Source organism: Lithobates pipiens, unplaced genomic scaffold (assembly GCF_037356315.1).
Source record: "Lithobates pipiens isolate NorthernLeopardFrog02 unplaced genomic scaffold, aLitPip1_a1.2 Scaffold_10, whole genome shotgun sequence".
Classification (NCBI taxonomy): Eukaryota; Metazoa; Chordata; class Amphibia; order Anura; family Ranidae; genus Lithobates; species Lithobates pipiens.
The window spans coordinates 216,721,220-216,739,244 of record NW_027507686.1 but is presented as its reverse complement, the minus strand read 5'-3'; the positions used below and the strand labels follow the sequence as shown (position 1 = coordinate 216,739,244).

General features: G+C 50.9%; 1 protein-coding gene across 2 annotated transcripts in view; it reads left to right on the top strand.

The window, feature by feature from the left end:
• The first annotated feature begins 6,417 nt into the window (after window positions 1–6,417).
• SLC39A13 (solute carrier family 39 member 13) overlaps window positions 6,418–18,025 on the top strand; it is a 70,862-nt gene continuing 59,254 nt past the window's right edge. For both annotated transcript variants that reach the window (XM_077460982.1, XM_077460983.1), the window contains exon 1: window positions 6,418–6,525. The gene's annotated coding sequence lies outside the window, so the exon portion shown is untranslated. The remainder of the gene's footprint in view (window positions 6,526–18,025) is intronic.

Genomic DNA, 18,025 nt, shown 5'->3' with positions numbered 1-18,025 from the left:
GAGTCCGTTCATTTCAAAAGTTGAGCGAACTGTTTGCCCAACCTTGTTCGTCAAACAGTCCGCTCGTGTGTGGGCAAGTCCGCTCATGCAAATTTTGAGCGGACTGTTTGCCGAAACTGTTTGACGAACAAGGTTGGGCAAACAGTCCGCGCGTGTGTACGCGGCCTAACAGCGATATGCGCCATGAGCATGTCGCGGGGCAGGGTCTGGGGGTCTGAAAGCGCATTAAAGGTCGCGAGGAGTTTGGGGGCTAGCGTGTCTAGGAACAGTTTGTAATATTGGAGCGTGAATCCGTCCGGGCCTGGGCTCTTGCCGGGTTTCATCTGTTTAATGGCCAGATCCAGCTCCTCCCTGGTGAGCGGAGCTTCCATGGCTTGAGCTTGTTGGGGAGATATTGGCGTCGGGGAATTACGCGAAAGGAACTGCCTAATGAGATCCAACCGAGTGGTAGACGAGGGCGAACCAGACTGGGGCCGGGATAAGTTATATAGATCGGAGTAAAAGGCCTCGAACTCATTAGCCATATCCTCATTCTTAGTCAAAAGTGATCCACGAGCATTCCTCGAGTGGTGTATAGTAGACGAGGCTTTAGAGGCCTGGACCGAGCGGGCCAAAAGGCGGCCGCTCTTGTTTCCCTGCTCGTAAAACACCTTTTGACCCAGTACGTAGCGGCGCCTAGTTCGCTTGTTCAGTTCCTCTAGAAGGAGCGCGCGTGCATACAGTAGCTCTTGCAAGGTGGACTGGGCTCGCGATTGTTTGTGTGCTGTTTCCAGGGTTGCAATCTTTTTGGTCAGGTCGGATATATACGTTTGGTGCAGCTTCTTAGCCTTTCCGGCTAGCGCGATAAGTTCCCCCCGAATAACGCATTTGTGCGCTTCCCATAGAGAAACTGCCGAAACGTCCGGGGAGGCATTTTCATCGAAGTAGAGGGAAATACGGCTCTTTAAGTACTCCAGCGTCACCGGGTCGGAGAGAACCGAAGGGTTCAGTCTCCATGTTTTAGATCTGGTGGTCCTATCAGGGAAGGTGAGTGAGATCGTGATGGGATGATGGTCAGACAAGAACATCGGTTCAATGGTCGTACGTTGCAATAGGGACAGGTCCGTTTGGGTGATAAAAAAATAATCTATTCTTGAATATTTATTGTGGGGAGCTGAATAGAAGGTGTAGTCCCTCCCGGAGGGGTTTAAGGTGCGCCAGGCATCGTGCAAGGTCAGATTCTGAAGTTGCAATTTAATTTGCCTGAGAGCCCTGTACGGTAAGGCCGAAGCTCCCGATGAGGAGTCAAGAACAGGGTTCAGAGGCACGTTGAAATCCCCCCCCAGGAGAACCAGGCCAGTCTGAAAGGAAGAGAGAAGGTCACCCAGTTTCCTGAAAAAGGAAACTTGGTGTTCGTTAGGACAATATATGTTCGCAAGAGTTATAGGTTTGGAAGCGTACGTACCCTTGAGGAAGACGAATCTACCCTCCGGGTCGATCAGGGAGTCAGTTTGGTGAAAGTTAGCGTGTCTGGATATCAATATGGAAGTACCTTTTGTTTTCGCCACTGGGTTCGTGGCGTGAATCGCCGTGCGGTATATATGATTGGATAGTTTGGGTATCGCATCCGAGCGGAACTGTGTCTCCAGGAGGAAATGCGCTTTATATTTGGACAAGGAGGTCAGAATTTGCGATCTCTTTTCGGGGGCGTTAAGTCCCTTCACATTCAGAGAGACACACTTCAGCTCGACAGGCGTGGTAAAAGCGGCTCTGTGCGGCATGTCAGCGGCTAAGCGGCTATGAACTGGGAAACCTCCAACCACAGGAGAATGGTGAGGAGGCTCAGGGACCCGAGGGGGGGGGGGGCGGACCGGGATCAAGGAACGGGCCCCTCCAGGCAGGCAATAAGAGGGGGGACGAGCAGGACCAGCCCCAGAAGAGGATAGAAAAGCAGGAGGAAAGAAAAAGAAATAAAAAGTTAGGGGTAAGGGGGCAAAGGGAAGCAGGGGGGACAAGGACAGGGGAAAATTACCAGAGGTGAGAACAGAGACACTATTCCACCTAGACAAAAGTAGACTGGGGAGTCAGCAGGGATCCAGTATGGACCCGCTGTGTGGGAACGAGAGAAAGGACAGGAGAACCACAGGTGGCTCTGCAATCCAGGGACCGCAGGGGTAGAACCCAGCTAAAGGAAAGTGCGTATAACATTAGGGAGCCAGCATGCAAAATTAGTGCAACAAATATACAAAACACCGTAAACAAACCAAAACCTGAGTATTAACAAGCATGCGAATGTATTTTTTGTAACAATTAGAGAGGCAAGGAGGGACATCCAAATTTGCAAGTCTCCTCCTGTCCCCTCCATGTGAACCATGAACCTCCATGACTACCATATCCGGCCCCTCGCACCTGTGGTACAGGCCAATATAAGAGTAAGTATCCTCCCCATCAACTCCACATCCAGGGGGGGGTAAGGGCCAAGGGGGAGGAGAAAAAAAAAAAAGGGGGGGGATAAGGGGGGGGGGGAGGGAAGGCAGGGACAAAGGGAGGGCCAGAGGGGGACCGGGAGGGGGGAGGGATGAGGATGGGGGGAGGGAGAAGGGAAAAGAGGGGGAAGGGATAGAAGGGAGAGGGAAGGGGGGAGGGAACCACCCCATAGCAGGGAGAGGAGGAAACCCCCGGGCGAAAACCTAGAACCAAGCCTCAAAAAAAAAAAAACTCCCCCACCCAGACACTGCAGCAAAACAAATAACAATGCGATGATCCCACCCCCACCCACAAACCTCCACCCCCCGCCCCCCGGGACAAAGCAGCCCCCCACAAAAGGAAAACTGAGGGGAGTAAGCGGAGGGCAATCCGCGCCCGTCCCCCCAGAGGCACCAGCAACCAACGGGCCAGGTCACCTGACAAGGAGGACGTGCGCGGAGCCCCCCCACTTGGTAAGAGCAAACATCCAGTCCAAAAAAAAAAAAAAATAGACATAGGGGCAGGGACAAGCCAAAAAGCGTAAGTACTTTAAGTAGGAACTGAATAAACAAAGCAAAGAGGGCCAAAAACGTGGACAGGCCAGAGAAGGGCGGTTGAAGCACATCCACAACCGAGCAAGTCACTGCGTAGTTCCGGCTCCGAGGGTCAGGGCACAATCGAGGCTGTAAGAGCTTAATATGGGTCCCTGCTACAAGGGCCAGAGGACAGTCGTTCCCAGATCCATGAAGGCGCAGGGGCCATCCCTCAATTCAATTGTAAAGGTAAGGCAACGTGTCCTATGGCAGGGTGATGCTTTCGGAGTATCCAGAACATGGAAGGGGAGAGGGTGGAGGACATTGTCTAGGAGGACAGAAGGCAAGACAACCCCCGGCCGGGGAGCAGAAAAGCTTACCTGCCCTCGGAGCCGATCATACCCGAAGAGTCCGGTCCAGAGAATATGGAGAGTTCGCGGCATCACCAAGAACGTCCAGGTTGAGGCAGGTGTCATCAGGGGCTGTAAAGGGCACAAGTCCTTCTGACCCATGGCAGGATCTGACAAAAACAAAAATGAAATAAAGAAATAAAATTAAAAAAAAGGGGGGGGGTGTAGGGAACGGGAGAATCAGGGGGGGGGGGGTGAAGCGAGGGGCAGTCGGCCAGAGAGAAGCTCCAGAAATCAGGCCTTGTAAGGGTGAGGGAGTAAAAGATCATCCATCAGATGGCTCGGGCATGGCAGCATAGAGTAAGGCTAAGGCGACAATCTCAGGCATCCAAACGATCCGTCCTGGCCGAAGGTGAGGACAGAGAACCAGGGCCCTGCTGGTACAGGTCTCGGCGGGAGGAGCGGTTACCCGGGGAAAGAGGACCATCCCGGTATCTTCTGGATCTCTGTCGTTGAGTTTTCGGAGAGAGGTTGACAGACACCGGCAACCAGGGTTCAGCCGGATAATAGAACGAGTACCAGTCCGGAAGCTCCACACGAGGAAGGTCCAGTTGGTCACAAAAAGCTGGTAAGTCTTCCGGCGTACGGAGCAGGGCCGTGCGTCCCCTCGTGGACGCAGACAGAACAAACGGGAACCTCCACCTGTATTGAATGTTGCGAGCCCGTAGGGCCTCCAGCAAGGGGCGTACTGCTCTCCTGTTTTGCAAGGTTATCTGGGATAAGTCCTGAAACAGCTTAATTTCTGCGCCATCATGCACAATGCGCCCCCTCTCCCTGGCCTTTTTAAGGATCTCCTCTTTCAGGGGGAAGTTTACGATGCAGCAGACCACATCTCTGGGCGGTTCGTTCTCTCTGGGTTGGGGGCGCAACGCTCGGTGTATCCTCTCCATGTCAATGGGGGAGTCAGCTGGGCGATCAATTAATGAATTAAAAATGTTACTCACAGTTTGCTGGAGGAGTCCCGGGTCAATATGTTCAGGCACGCCGCGGACCCTGATGTTGTGTCTGCGTCCGCGGTTATCCAGGTCCTCGACGTGCCTGTGCAACTCCAGGAGGTGGGTGAGCTGGGCATCGTATGTCCCTTGAACCTGGCGTATAGCAGCAGCATGGGTTCTCGAGGCCTCTTCCACTTCACTGATGCGGTGCGCCACGGCCTGTATGTCTGAGCGGAGGTCAGCCACCGCCGCCATCACGGTGGACTTGATGTCCGTCGCAAACTTCTCCAGATCGAGCAGGCTCGGCGGCTGAGAAGGAGGTGGAGACTGTGCGCCCGTGGTATGCATTGGCGCGGCCGGGGGAAGCTCAGGCGAGTCCGGTGCTTGGGCCTGCGCCGCCGCGTGGGAGGCCGCCAGCGCGGCCTGTGATAGTTGGCGCTGTGTCCGGAACAGCTCCGGGATGTTGCGGTGCGGCTGTGACCCGGTTTCCGCCGAAGTTCGGGAGACAGAAGAGCTTCTGGTGGATCTGCTCATATTCAAAAGTGCATCGGGCTCCCCAAATTGTGCCTTGCAGTCCCCAGAAGGCAGGAGCTCCGAACTCAAGCGGCCATCTAGGTCCCCCAACCTTTCACCTTTTTTGCATGGAGATAAACTCTACTTTCGAATGTGTACCTAAAGCTAAGTCTATAATAAGGCTTACCTGTCGGTACAGTGAATATCTGTATTCAGAGTTCTGTGTAACAGCCATAGGAGTGACATCATCGCAGCGCCAGCCATTCATACAGCTGGAGCCTTTGAACCTGGAAGGCCGGGTGAAGATGGCAGTGCCGCTGATCCATAACAGCGCTGCGCAGGAGGTAAATTCTGTCATGATGTGCTAGTATGCGGTGCATACTAGTATATTATGACCTAACCCTGCAGGGGGACTCACTTTATTTTAGTCACAGTTTACTACTGCTTTAAATACTTTTTTTCAACAAGAGTTCAGATTTGAAGCTGAACTCCAGGGCAGCGAAAAATTTTCCCTTGTAGTGAGGCGGTCCTTGTTCCTCCTGTATTCCCACTCCCCACCCAGCAGCCCTATCGCTGCACCCATCACTTCCATGTCACTCTGTAATGCTGACAGCAATGATGTATCCAGGCCTAGGCAGACAAGGCCCAAGCCTAGAGCAGCACTTTGCAGGGGGGCAGCACTGAAAGAGTCCCCGCCAGCTTGCGCTACACTGTTCGTGTAGCTTCAGTCTTATGGGCGGACTGGGCTGAGAGGCAAATCAGTCTAGTTCCCCATTAAGTAGCCGCATTTTTGACTGTCCTCTCATCCTGGACCACAAACCTTCCTCACTGTGCTATATGTTTTCTGCTGCACCATTGGCATGGTTATATCTTCTTAGTCCTTTCCATAAAATTATCAGAAATTTGTGCTTAAAGTAGAACTATAGGCAACACTTTTTTTTTTCATTTTGGATAGAGTAAGGGAGGCTTATTTTTTACCATCCCTGACCCATTGCAGAGATTTCCCTTCACTTCCTGAGCCCATAGCCACACAGGAAGTGAGAGGAAATCTATGCAAATTAAGGGAATCCATTGCTCTCCCCCGCCCTCAGAACTAGTCTCCCCACTAGAAAATGTCAGGGCAGGTCTTAAACAGCAAGGGGTGTGGCCTTGACAGGAAGGGGTGGGTCATATTTAAATGAGGTGGTGCACTAGGGCAGCACAGACCCTACATACACTACTGGCTGACAGTGCATGCCCCCTCCCCCCCAGGTCACACTGTAGCAATGACACAATACCCCATCTCATCTCACCCTGCACCTCTGACATTGCACCCCTCTGTCACTCATCTCCCCACAATGTATCCACCAATGTCTCTGCTATCTACACCTAACTTTGCAATGCTGATACTGAACTGTCACCCAAATCTCTCACACCATCCTTAATAAAGCAACACCCCATGCATGCCCCACTCTCTTTCATCTTCCACAATCACTCCCGTGTCACTTTAACTGCTTCCCCGGAAGTGCCTCCCTTTATTTACACTCCCCCATGGCCTCCCGGGCGGAAGCGCTGTGGTAACTCTTCCCCCGGGTGCGGGGACCTCTGGTAAAGGTTCCGGGGGGAGGTGACACGTGGCTCCGACAGAGGGGCGGGGAGTTGGGCGTAGGAGGATTGGGATGGCTGGGACTGAGAGGACCACCGAGAACGGTAAGGGGGTGTCTGTGGCGTACAGGGTGGACCCCGCTGTGTATTTGGGGAAATGGGCCCCGGGGGGAGCTGTCCGTACAGGCCTGTTGTTGTGGGACTAATAGTCGCAGCGTGTCCTGCTGCCACTTGTGCAGCAACTGTGGACAGGACACTCACCCCTCCAATACATGAAATGAGGACTGTCTGTGACTCCGGGGGAAATGTGGAGGCAGCCTGTGAGTGTTTACAATAGTTTCTGGCATTCCTATCCTGAGGAGGATCCCTGACATCCATGGAGGTGCATTGTAGATCCCAGCTGTCCTGGGGGTGACCACCAGAGGGGACCGAGGACTGTCCCGGGGTGACCACCAGAGGGGACCGAGGACTGTCCCGGGAGTGACCACCAGAGGGGACCGAGGACTGTCCCGGGGGTGACCACCAGAGAGGACCGGGGACTGTTCCGGGGGTGACCACCAGAGAGGACCGGGGACTGTCCCGGGGGTGACCACCAGAGGGGACCGGGGACTGTCCCGGGGGTGACCACCAGAGGGGACCGGGGACTGTCCCGGGGGTGACCACCAGAGAGGACCGGGGACTGTCCCGGGGGTGACCACCAGAGAGGACCGGGGACTGTCCCGGGGGTGACCACCAGAGAGGACCGGGGACTGTCCCGGGGGTGACCACCAGAGAGGACCGGGGACTGTCCCGGGGGTGACCACCAGAGAGGACCGGGGACTGTCCCGGGGGTGACCACCAGAGAGGACCGGGGACCGTCCCGGGGGTGACCACCAGAGGGGACCGGGGACCGTCCCGGGGGTGACCACCAGAGGGGACCGGGGACCGTCCCGGGGGTGACCACCAGAGGGGACCGGGGACCGTCCCGGGGGTGACCACCAGAGGGGACCGGGGACCGTCCCGGGGGTGACCACCAGAGGGGACCGGGGACCGTCCCGGGGGTGACCACCAGAGGGGACCGGGGACCGTCCCGGGGGTGACCACCAGAGGGGACCGGGGACCGTCCCGGGGGTGACCACCAGAGGGGACCGGGGACCGTCCCGGGGGTGACCACCAGAGGGGACCGGGGACCGTCCCGGGGGTGACCACCAGAGGGGACCGGGGACCGTCCCGGGGGTGACCACCAGAGGGGACCGGGGACCGTCCCGGGGGTGACCACCAGAGGGGACCGGGGACCGTCCCGGGGGTGACCACCAGAGGGGACCGGGGACCGTCCCGGGGGTGACCACCAGAGGGGACCGGGGACCGTCCCGGCGGTGACCACCAGAGGGGACCGGGGACCGCCCCGGCGGTGACCACCAGAGGGGACCGGGGACCGTCCCGGCGGTGACCACCAGAGGGGACCGGGGACCGTCCCGGCGGTGACCACCAGAGGGCACCGGGGACCCAGAGGGGACCGTCCCGGGGGTGACCACCAGAGGGGACCGTCCGGGGGGTGACCACCAGAGGGGACTGGGGACCGTCCCGGTGGACCGTCCCGGTGGACCGTCCTGGGGGTGACCACCAGAGGGGACCGTCCTGGGGGTGACCACCAGAGGGGACCGTCCTGGGGGTGACCACCAGAGGGGACCGTCCTGGGGGTGACCACCAGAGGGGACCGTCCTGGGGGTGACCACCAGAGGGGACCGTCCTGGGGGTGACCACCAGAGGGGACCGTCCTGGGGGTGACCACCAGAGGGGACCGTCCTGGGGGTGACCACCAGAGGGGACCGTCCTGGGGGTGACCACCAGAGGGGACCGTCCCGGGGGTGACCACCAGAGGGGACCGTCCCGGGGGTGACCACCAGAGGGGACTGGGAACCATCCCGGTGGACCGTCCCGGGGGTGACCACCAGAGGGGACTGGGGACCATCCCGGTGGACCGTCCCGGGGGGTGACCACCAGAGGGGACCGTCCCGGGGGGTGACCACCAGAGGGGACCGTCCCGGGGGGTGACCACCAGAGGGGACCGTCCCGGGGGGTGACCACCAGAGGGGACCGTCCCGGGGGGTGACCACCAGAGGGGACCGGGGACCGTCCCGGGGGTGACCGCCAGAGAGGACCGCGGACTGTCCTGGGTGGGTGACCACTAGACGGGCATGGGGATGGTCCTGGGGGCTGGCCGCTAGATGGGACCGGTGACTGTACAGTGGGTGAAAATGAGAGGGGGCTGTCCCGGGGGTGACCATGAAAGGGGACTGTGACTGTCCCGGGGGTGACCATGAAAGGGGACTGTGACTGTCCCGGGGGTGACTGATGTCAGGAGAGGGGCCTGCTGTCTCTGCTGGGCTGTTGAGTGACCTCGTGTTGGCGCTCATGTGGAGCACACCCTATCATTAAGGGGGTGGCTGTAAAAACCATGAGTAGACAGCCAGCTTCTTGGTGGAGTGGTACATGTGCCACAGAGTACCCCGTGGCCTCTTGGGATCCATGACATCGGTATCCCACTGCCGGTGCAGCAGACATCACGTTGTGTTCTGTTGCCCAGGGGGGACAAGGTATATGTAGCACTCTGTGCCATGTTTCTGTGTGCTTTGTGAGCCTGGCTATGAGGTTGAACATGGGCACCCCCCTTCCTCACGACATTGTCCAACAATGTAGCTAGCAAGGAGAAAGCCGTTTGATGATTTCCCATTCAAAGAGCATATTTAATTTTGCCATACCTGGAATTCTTATGTAAGGGCTCGTTCACAGCTTTCAGCACAGTGTATGTATGGGCCAGTTCTCACCAAATGCTGTCCAGTGCGTTTTTTTTTTCTGCATCAAACACGCATGGAAAGTAGGTTATATGGTATTCAATGGAATAGTTCACACCAGTGCTTGCAGTTCCAGTTCCAGAAAAAAAAAGTAGGACATACTGCATTTTTTCCTGCACTGGACTGTACTTATTTAAAGTGGTTGTAAACCGTCAAGGATCTGCATTCTGTGCATAATCAGACTTTTTCTGGATGGATAGTCGTGGAAAGGGAAAACCCACGTCAATTCATTTTTTGAGTTGTCCAGAGATTTCCTTATACATCCTGTTCCAGAGATGCGCAAGGAAGTGAAGAATAGCATCACCAGGGCTCGACAAACCCCAGGTCGCCATGGTGACAAGAAATGTCGTCCTGCGGGCCCGGGACCGGCCTAGCCAGTGCGGCCGGGTAGGGGGGCACCCCTCCCCTTCTCGTTGTTGACCCGGAAATGATGTGTGCCATCAAGGCTGCTAAAGAATGTAATGCGGTGCGATGTGCATTACATTCGGTGGATCGCACTGGAGACATGAAGAGTCTTATAGACCCCAGATCCTGGATGTCTCATTAATGAGAACCTGTCACCAAAACATCATCACATAACTTTTTGTCCCTTGGGGGGAAAAAAAAAGTTCAGTAAAGAAAAGTTTTTAATTATAAAAAATTAACGTTACGCCCAAGCACATAAAAATCCCCCCCACCCCCAAAATAAAGTTGAGGCACCCACTGAAAACGTTAATTGCAATAAACATGTAGCATATCGTCACGCGTGCCGGAATGAGAGCAATATTTCTAGCACCAGACATCCTTTGTAACACTGAACTGATGACCTATAGGGGAGGGCTTTTAACCACTTACAGACCAGACCATTTTGATGGTCAAAGACCAGACCACTTTTTGCGATTCGGCACTGCGTCGCTTTAACTGACAATTGCGCGGTCATGCAACGTGGCTCCCAAGCAAAATTTACGTCCTTTTTTCCCCACAAATAGAGCTTTCTTTTGGTGGTATTTGATCACCCCTGCGGTTTTTATTTTTTGTGCTATAAACAAAAATAGAGCGACAATTTTGAAAAAAAACGCATTATTTTTTACTTTTTGTTATAATAAATATCCCCCAAAAATATATAAAAAAAACATTTTTTTCCCTCAGTTTAGGCCGATACGTATTCTTCTACATATTTTTGGTAAAAAAAAAATCGCAATAAGCGATTATTGATTGGTTTGCGCAAAAGTTATAGCGTTTACAAAATAGGGATAGTTATATGGCATTTTTATTAATAATTTTTTATTAATTTTTTTTTTTTACTAGTAATGGCGGCGATCAGCGATTTTTATTGTGACTGCGACATTGCGGCGGACACATCGGACATTTTTGAAACATTTTTGGGACCATTGTCATTTATACAGCAATCGCTGCTATATAAATGCAGTGATTCCTGTGTAAATGACACTGGCAGTGAAGGGGTTAACCAGTGGGTGGCAGTGTAGGGGTTAAGTGTTCCTAGGGGTGTGTTTACTAACTGTGGGGGGGTTGGGCTTTCATTTAGTGAACACTGATCTCTGCTCCAATTACATGGAGCAGAGATCAGCGTCACTAGTTGCTAGGCAGAATGGGGAAATGTTTACACAGCATTTCCTCCATTCAGCCGGCCCGTGAGACGATCGCGGGTATGGCCGCGGCGATCGAGTCCGCGGGACCCGTGACCGGACTCACGGGGGTCCCGACTGGCGCGCTCGCGATGGCAGGGCGGCATTGATGATTGGACGTACCTGTACGCCAATATGCCTACCCGTGCCATTCTGCCGACATACATTGGTGTGCCAGTCGGGAACCGGTTAAAGCATCGCCTGTGGAAAATATAGGGTACTGAAGTTTGTTGCCATTTCACGTGCGCACGCAAATTTAAGGTTTCACATGTTGAGTATCTATTTACTTGGTGTTACCTTGTCTTTTATATTTTACCCAAAAATTGGGTAACGTAGTGCGTTTTTGTGCGCCCTAAAATTTACTTTTAATGTGTTTTTTATTTTTTTTACTGAAAATTAAACCAGCAAAAAGCAGCACCAAATCACATCAATAATATATAAAGTTTTTTTTTTTTTTTTTTAAACTGACCAAAAATACAGCATACACGATTTTTAACACCACAACAGAAGCGCAACGGACCAGTGTGAAGACATGCATGTAATTTAAGGGGATGCATTTTTCTTAAGCTTTTCTTGCACTAAAGGTGCTGATAATAGCCGATAAAGTCATATTCATGTAAATTCATTAAAAAGTCAAATATAATACAATTTTATTTATAAAAATCAGTTTAAAAAAAACAACAAACTATCCATTTTGGTTTTGGCCACGTGCGCCCAGAATTTTTTTTTCTTTCGGCACCAAAATTTTCATTTGGTGCACCTCTAAAAACCTATAATGTTTGGGGGATTTATGTAATCTTCAGACCTAAAATTGTTTAAATGTGAAAGGGTTAAAGGAAAAGTTCACCTTCAGAAACATGGTACATGTTCTACCTGTAAGATTTGTTAGTCTCCTAACTTTTTTAGCTGGCTCCTAGATTCAAAGCAAATTTGTCAAGCCCCGATCTACACAGTGAGTGGACAGTTGTCACTAAGGGCCCTTTCACACTTGTACAACCTGAAAGTCGTACGTCTTTGACACGACTTGAAGCAATGCTTGTGCAATATTGAGGTCTATGGACCTCAAGACGCATCAAAGTCGGCCCAAAGTAGTGCAAGGACTACTTTGGAGTCGCTGAGACTTGAAGGTGCACAGATATGAGTGGTACTCATTGGAAATCATGGGGTACGACTTGTTTTGACTTTGCAGTCCCAAGTTACACAAGTGTGAAAAGGGCCTAAAACGGGTTCCCTCGTGGAAGATTCCCCTCACCTCACCTCCTGGTCCTGTTGCAGCACAAAAATTCTGGTTTGCCATCACTTTCTGTACTGGAAACTAGGGTTGCACTAAAACCGATACCAAGCATTTGCACAAGTACTTGTGAAAATCCTCCGATATTTTACCCGATACCTGCGTCCTCAGCGTAGCAGAGAGTGGCCCGGCAGCCTCACAGACGATCAGTGCGGGCCGTTACAAGCATCGGTCTCCGTGTATACCTTTTAATAAAGCAGCTACCAGCTCCTTCCTTTTCTGAATGAACAGTCGGTGACCGCTGACTGTCCAATCATAACTGAGCAGAGTAAACTGTGTTACGATGTTCAGTTTTTGAATGGACAGAAGCCTCTGTCTCCTCTTCATTCATCTTCAGTGCTGCTGAGAAAGGGACTGGGGAATCTGTGTCCTTAGTCCCTTTCCCTGTCTAGAAGGGGAGAGGTCGGGGGACTGTTTGGAACCCTGATCTCTTACCAAAGCCCCCAAACAGGGCTGATAATATATATAATTCCCCCCCCCCCCCCAAAGGTTAAATTAAATTAAAAAAAAAAAAAAAACACTGACACCGTCCACTCCCCACCCCCACTCCCAAAAAGAAGGCATTGTAAAAAATAAAAATTAAACTACTGACACAGTCCACACCTCATCGGTGCTACCTATCAGTCCCCATTAGTGCCGCATATTAGTGTCACTGTCGCATGACGTTAAAAACCCCCCAAAAAAACAATCGGTATCGACGAGTACCTGAAAAATGTATCAGTACTTTTACTCAGTCTTAAAGTGGTTGTAAACACTTACAAACCACTTTGACCTACAGGTAAGCCTAGATTAAGGCTTACCTGTAGGTCCAAGAAATATCTCCTAAACCTACACGGTTTAGGAGATATTGACCTGAAGACAGCCACTGCTGTCTACGGTGCATGCGCCATAGACAGCGGCACGCACTGGGTAAGCCACAGATCACGGCGATATGCTGCAAGTGTCGGCTCCTGTGCGCATGCGCGGGAGTGATGTCATCGCTGCTCCGGCGAATCACAGCGCAGGAGCAGCGAGACCCACCAAGAAGATGAACGCTTGGAACTACAGGGGACAGCGGTGACTTCGCTGGCTCCTGTGTCAGGTAAGTGACACATAATGGACTACTATGCTGTGTATAGTAGTCCATTATGCTTTACCTTTGCAGGGAATGAAGGAGGAAGTAAACCCATCAGGGTTTACTTCCTCTTTAAAGTTACATCGGTGCAACCCTACTGGTAACAATGCTACCAGGACCATAAGATTGGGGACACAGACAGCAAAACTTCCCTACTCTATCCAAAACTAAAATAAACTGTTAGCTATACATACACTTTAAAATAATGCTTGGTGATCCTGCCATGAAGGTCCTTTATAAAGCCCTTCCTGTTATGGGGTGACAACTGTCTCCCAGGTGTGCTCCTGTGTTGCCATCCTGTTAAATGCGTTAGTGGAGACTACAACAGCTGTGCCGACACATGTAGCACTGAGGTTATCCATTAGGAAGCTGGTTCAGAGCAACAATGGCACCATGAATGCTTGTAGAACGGAAGTGACCGAAAGAGGCTGCCGAAGCTCAGCAGCTATGAGATGGAAAAAAGGTGAGAACAATATTGTACAGAGAAAAAAAATATTTAATTATGATACATGGAGCTTTAGCAAGGTAAATGTTACCCAGATGGCATTCTGGACAGGGAAGAATTCTTTATACGATATTTGCAGAGACATTTCTTTCTTTATATTACTGATGACAGTTGTGTTAATCTGTTAAAAGCCGATCAAATAACTGGTTGGCCCCAGTGCTGGGAGATTTTGTGTTTTCCATGTGCGCCTTTCCCTTTTTCATCTGAAATGGATTTGAGCGGCTGCCATTTTTTAGTTTGAATGTTTCTTGGGATGTTCTGCTCTGTGCAATGTGAAGCCGACCACAGCTACTGTGACGGTAGGTAGATTTTACTCCGTACACTCGGCGTTGGGTTGGTCCTCTACACATTCTAGTAGGTGATTGGATCCTGAGTAGGGTTGCACCGATAACGTTTTTGTTTTATCAGTGAGTACGTGTACTGATATTTTCAGTCATGTACTCGCCAATACAGAGTACTGATACTTTGCGTCAATACAAAAAGAATGGCACAAATCGCACCGCAAAGAAACGCATGCGATTTGAACAGGAATGCGGTGCAATTCCTGTCCGAATCACATGCGATTTTCCCCCACTGCTCCTGTGTGTATAGAAAGGCAAAAGTGCCATCTAGCGGGCGGTTTATTAATAATGTTAGAACTCAGAGTACATATCTGGCCAAATGCAAAGTGTGCCTAGGCGTCCTGGTCCCGCCAATCATGGCAAATCACGGGTGCTGGTGGAGAAGTTCCAGAACCCGGTGGGTATAGGGCTGAATTGATGTCAACTAGGTTGGTAGATCGCCTCTATCCCTGTGAGCACCTCCAGTGGCCCTAATTTGCTATCATCAGCGGGACCGGGACACTATGAAGATTTTGCATTTGGCCAGACCTGTTCTGTGAGTTCTAACTTTTTTTTTTTAAACTTCTACACACACACACACACACACACACACACACACACACACACACACACACACACACACGTATCAGTTTTGTTATCGGGAGCATTTGCACGAGTACTGATACTTGCTTGGTGTCATCACCTTTTCTCAGTGCATTGCTAATCCTGGGGAAAACTTAGAGCCCTTTCACACTGTGCCACCTAGGGCATCAGTTTTAGCTGCACTATTCGGCCACTAGTGGGGTGGTTTTAAGCCCCCGCTAGCGGTCAGAAAGGGGTTAAATCCACCTGCAAAACGCCGCTGCAGCAGCGTTTTACCAGCGATATAGCAGCACTGCCCCATTGATTTCAATAGGGAGGAGCGGTGAGTTCACCGCTCCAAAGAAGCTGCTGGCAGGACTTTTTTCTGACGCCTTGCCAGCGCACCGCTCCAGTGTGAAAGCCCTCAGTCTTTTACACTGGATTGAATGGAGCAGCTGTTTTAGGGTGGTTTGCATGCGGTATTTTTTTAATGCTATAGCGCCTGCAAAATGGCCCCAGTGTGAAAGGGGTCTAAAATCGGGAAAAAGCACCCCATTAAGTGCCCCATTACAATTAATATACAGGGAGTTGTTTCCCTAGCAAAGGACTGGTATTTCTGGCCATCCAGTCCTGAGATTTACCCAGCTCTGCCAGACAACAGAGCCAGGTTGGTGGCCTGACTTCTATACTACAGTTCACTGATACAGCTAGGTCACCTCCCTGTCCCAACCTGTGACTGGACAATAAAGCAGAAGCATCGGACTGATGAAGTCATCCCTCTACTCACTGTGCTCTCTCCTCCTGTCAGTATGTGGCACACTGGATTCACATCTAGTGATGACCTTTCACTCTAATGCCATGTACACACGATCTGAATTTTGGTCAGAAAAAGCTCTGATGGTTTTCCCGATGGGATTCTGATGGGATTTCGCTCAAGCTGTTTTGCATACACACGGTCACTTGAAATTCTGACCGTCAAGAACACAGTGGCATACAACACGTACGACAGGACTAGAAAGGGAAGTTCAATAGCCAGTAGCCAATAGCGACTGTCTTGTAGTTGGATCTGAGCATGCGTGAGTTTTTGCACATCGAAATTGCATACACACGATCGGAATTTCCAATAGAAACTTTTTCCATTGGAAAAATTGAGAACCTGCTCTCAATCTTGGGCTGGCAGAAATTCGGCCAGCAAAATTCCGATGGAGCATACACACGGTCGCGTTTTCTGACGAAAAGCTCTCATCTGTCTTTTTCTGGCCGAAATTCCGACCGTGTGTGCGGCATTACAGTCTGCTGTACAGGAGAGTACAAAAGGCCAATAGCAAGTCCAGTTCATGTACTTCTAGTTACATAAAAAAAAAAAAATAATATGTAATGCTTTCTAAGTAAATATGTAATGCATTCATTGATGTTTTTTATATCATCCTGGAATTCAGCAAGTGGTTATTGGTTGTAGAGCCCCACAATAGGTAGAGCAGAGGTTAACCATCCCTGGTGTAGTGATAAAACCAGAATTAGTGGTGAGGTTGGGGAAAGCTGTGAGAGGGGATTCAGGTAGAGCTCTGGGCAGGATGTGGTGAGGAAAGGATGTGGGTGTTCTAGAGATTTAAGAGGGGAATGTAGTAAGTGATTTAGGTAGTCGCAGAAAGAAATTGACAGCACTGATATCGTACTACCAACAAGGATTCTCCAATTTTAGACGCATTCTTCATCATTTCATAAAATGGGGTACATCAGATAGGTAAGATCTCAAAACGTGTTACATGGCGCTCAATTGCTATGATTGGGTGCTATCTGGTGAGAAACGCAGGGGATTTTACCTACCTGTTTTACCCCATTTTTATGATAAGACAACTTTAGCTTAACAGATAAGTTCACCTTCGGGATCAGGTCGCATGTTACACCCATACACTCACTGGCCACTTTATTAGGTACACCTTGCTAGTAGTGGGTTGGACCCCCTTTTGCCTTCAGAACTGCCTTAATTCTTCTTGGCATAGATTCAACAAGGTGTTGGAAACATTCCTCAGAAATTCTTCATAGCAGTGTGTCCTTGGGCCCCCTTCATAGCGGTGTCCTCACCCCTCCTTTCGTTTCACAGCTGCGTTTTCAGCCACGTGCACCGTCCTGAAATTATAATATGAAGGAGAAAGGGATCTCGCCGCTCCAGGAGCACACATACAGGCTGTGAACTGTTCTCTCGGCTCGGAAGCCACAGGTGCTGGCTATTACCAATAGCAACAGACGAAAAACAGGCTCTGGACTGCCGCACTCTTCAGCAAACCACTTCTCTTTATTGAAGAATCACATCACAGCTCAACAAACACAGCGAACAAGGAAAATTGCTGACGCTTCGCACTAGCTGTAGTGCTTAACCACCTCCCGCCCGCCCTATAGCCGAATGATGGCCGTAGAGCAGGCGGGTTCCTTCGCTTGGCCGTCCCTGTACGTCCTTGTGTTTACCAGTACATCAGGTGTGATCAATTTTTTATGATTCGCACCACAGCTTGTAGACTCTCTAACTTTCACAAAGACCAAATAATATCCACTAATTTGGGTCATTTTTACCAAAGATATGTAGCAGTATAAATTGTGGCCAAAATTTATGGAAAAAAAATGATAATTTGCAAAATTTTATCACAGAAACAAATAAATATGCATTTTTTTTTCAAAATTTTCGGTCTTTTTTCATTTATAGCGCAAAAAATAAAAACCCCAGAGGTGATCAAATACCACCAAAAGAAAGCTCTATTTGTGGGAAAAAAAGGACACAAAATTCATTTGGGTACAGTGTTGCATGACTGAGTAATTGTCATTCAAAGTGTGAGAGCACCGAAAGCTGAAAATTGGTCTGGGCAGGAAGGGTGTTTAAAGCGGTAGTAAACCCGCAATTTTTTTTTTTTTTTTTTTTAAACCTGCAAAGCAAAAGGCATAATGAGCTAGTATGCACCGCATACTAGCTCATTATGAAATACTTACCTTAGAACGAGGCCCCGACATCTCGCCCGATCCACGCCGAGGGAACCGACATGCTCCCTCGGCGTCTCTTCCGGGTATCGCGGCTCCGGCGCTGTGAGTGGCCGGAGCCGCGATATCGTCACTCCCGCGCATGCGCGCGGGAGATTTAAATCCGGCCGGACGAGCGCTGCCGGATTTTCACGGAGAGAACCCCCTTGTGCGCATGCGCCGCTGCAGTCAGCGGCGCATACCGAGGGGAATATCTCCTAAACCGTACAGGTTTAGGAGATATTTTTTTTACCTACAGGTAAGCCTTATTATAGGCTTTCCTGTAGGTAAAAGTTAAAAAAGTGGGTATACAACCACTTTAAGT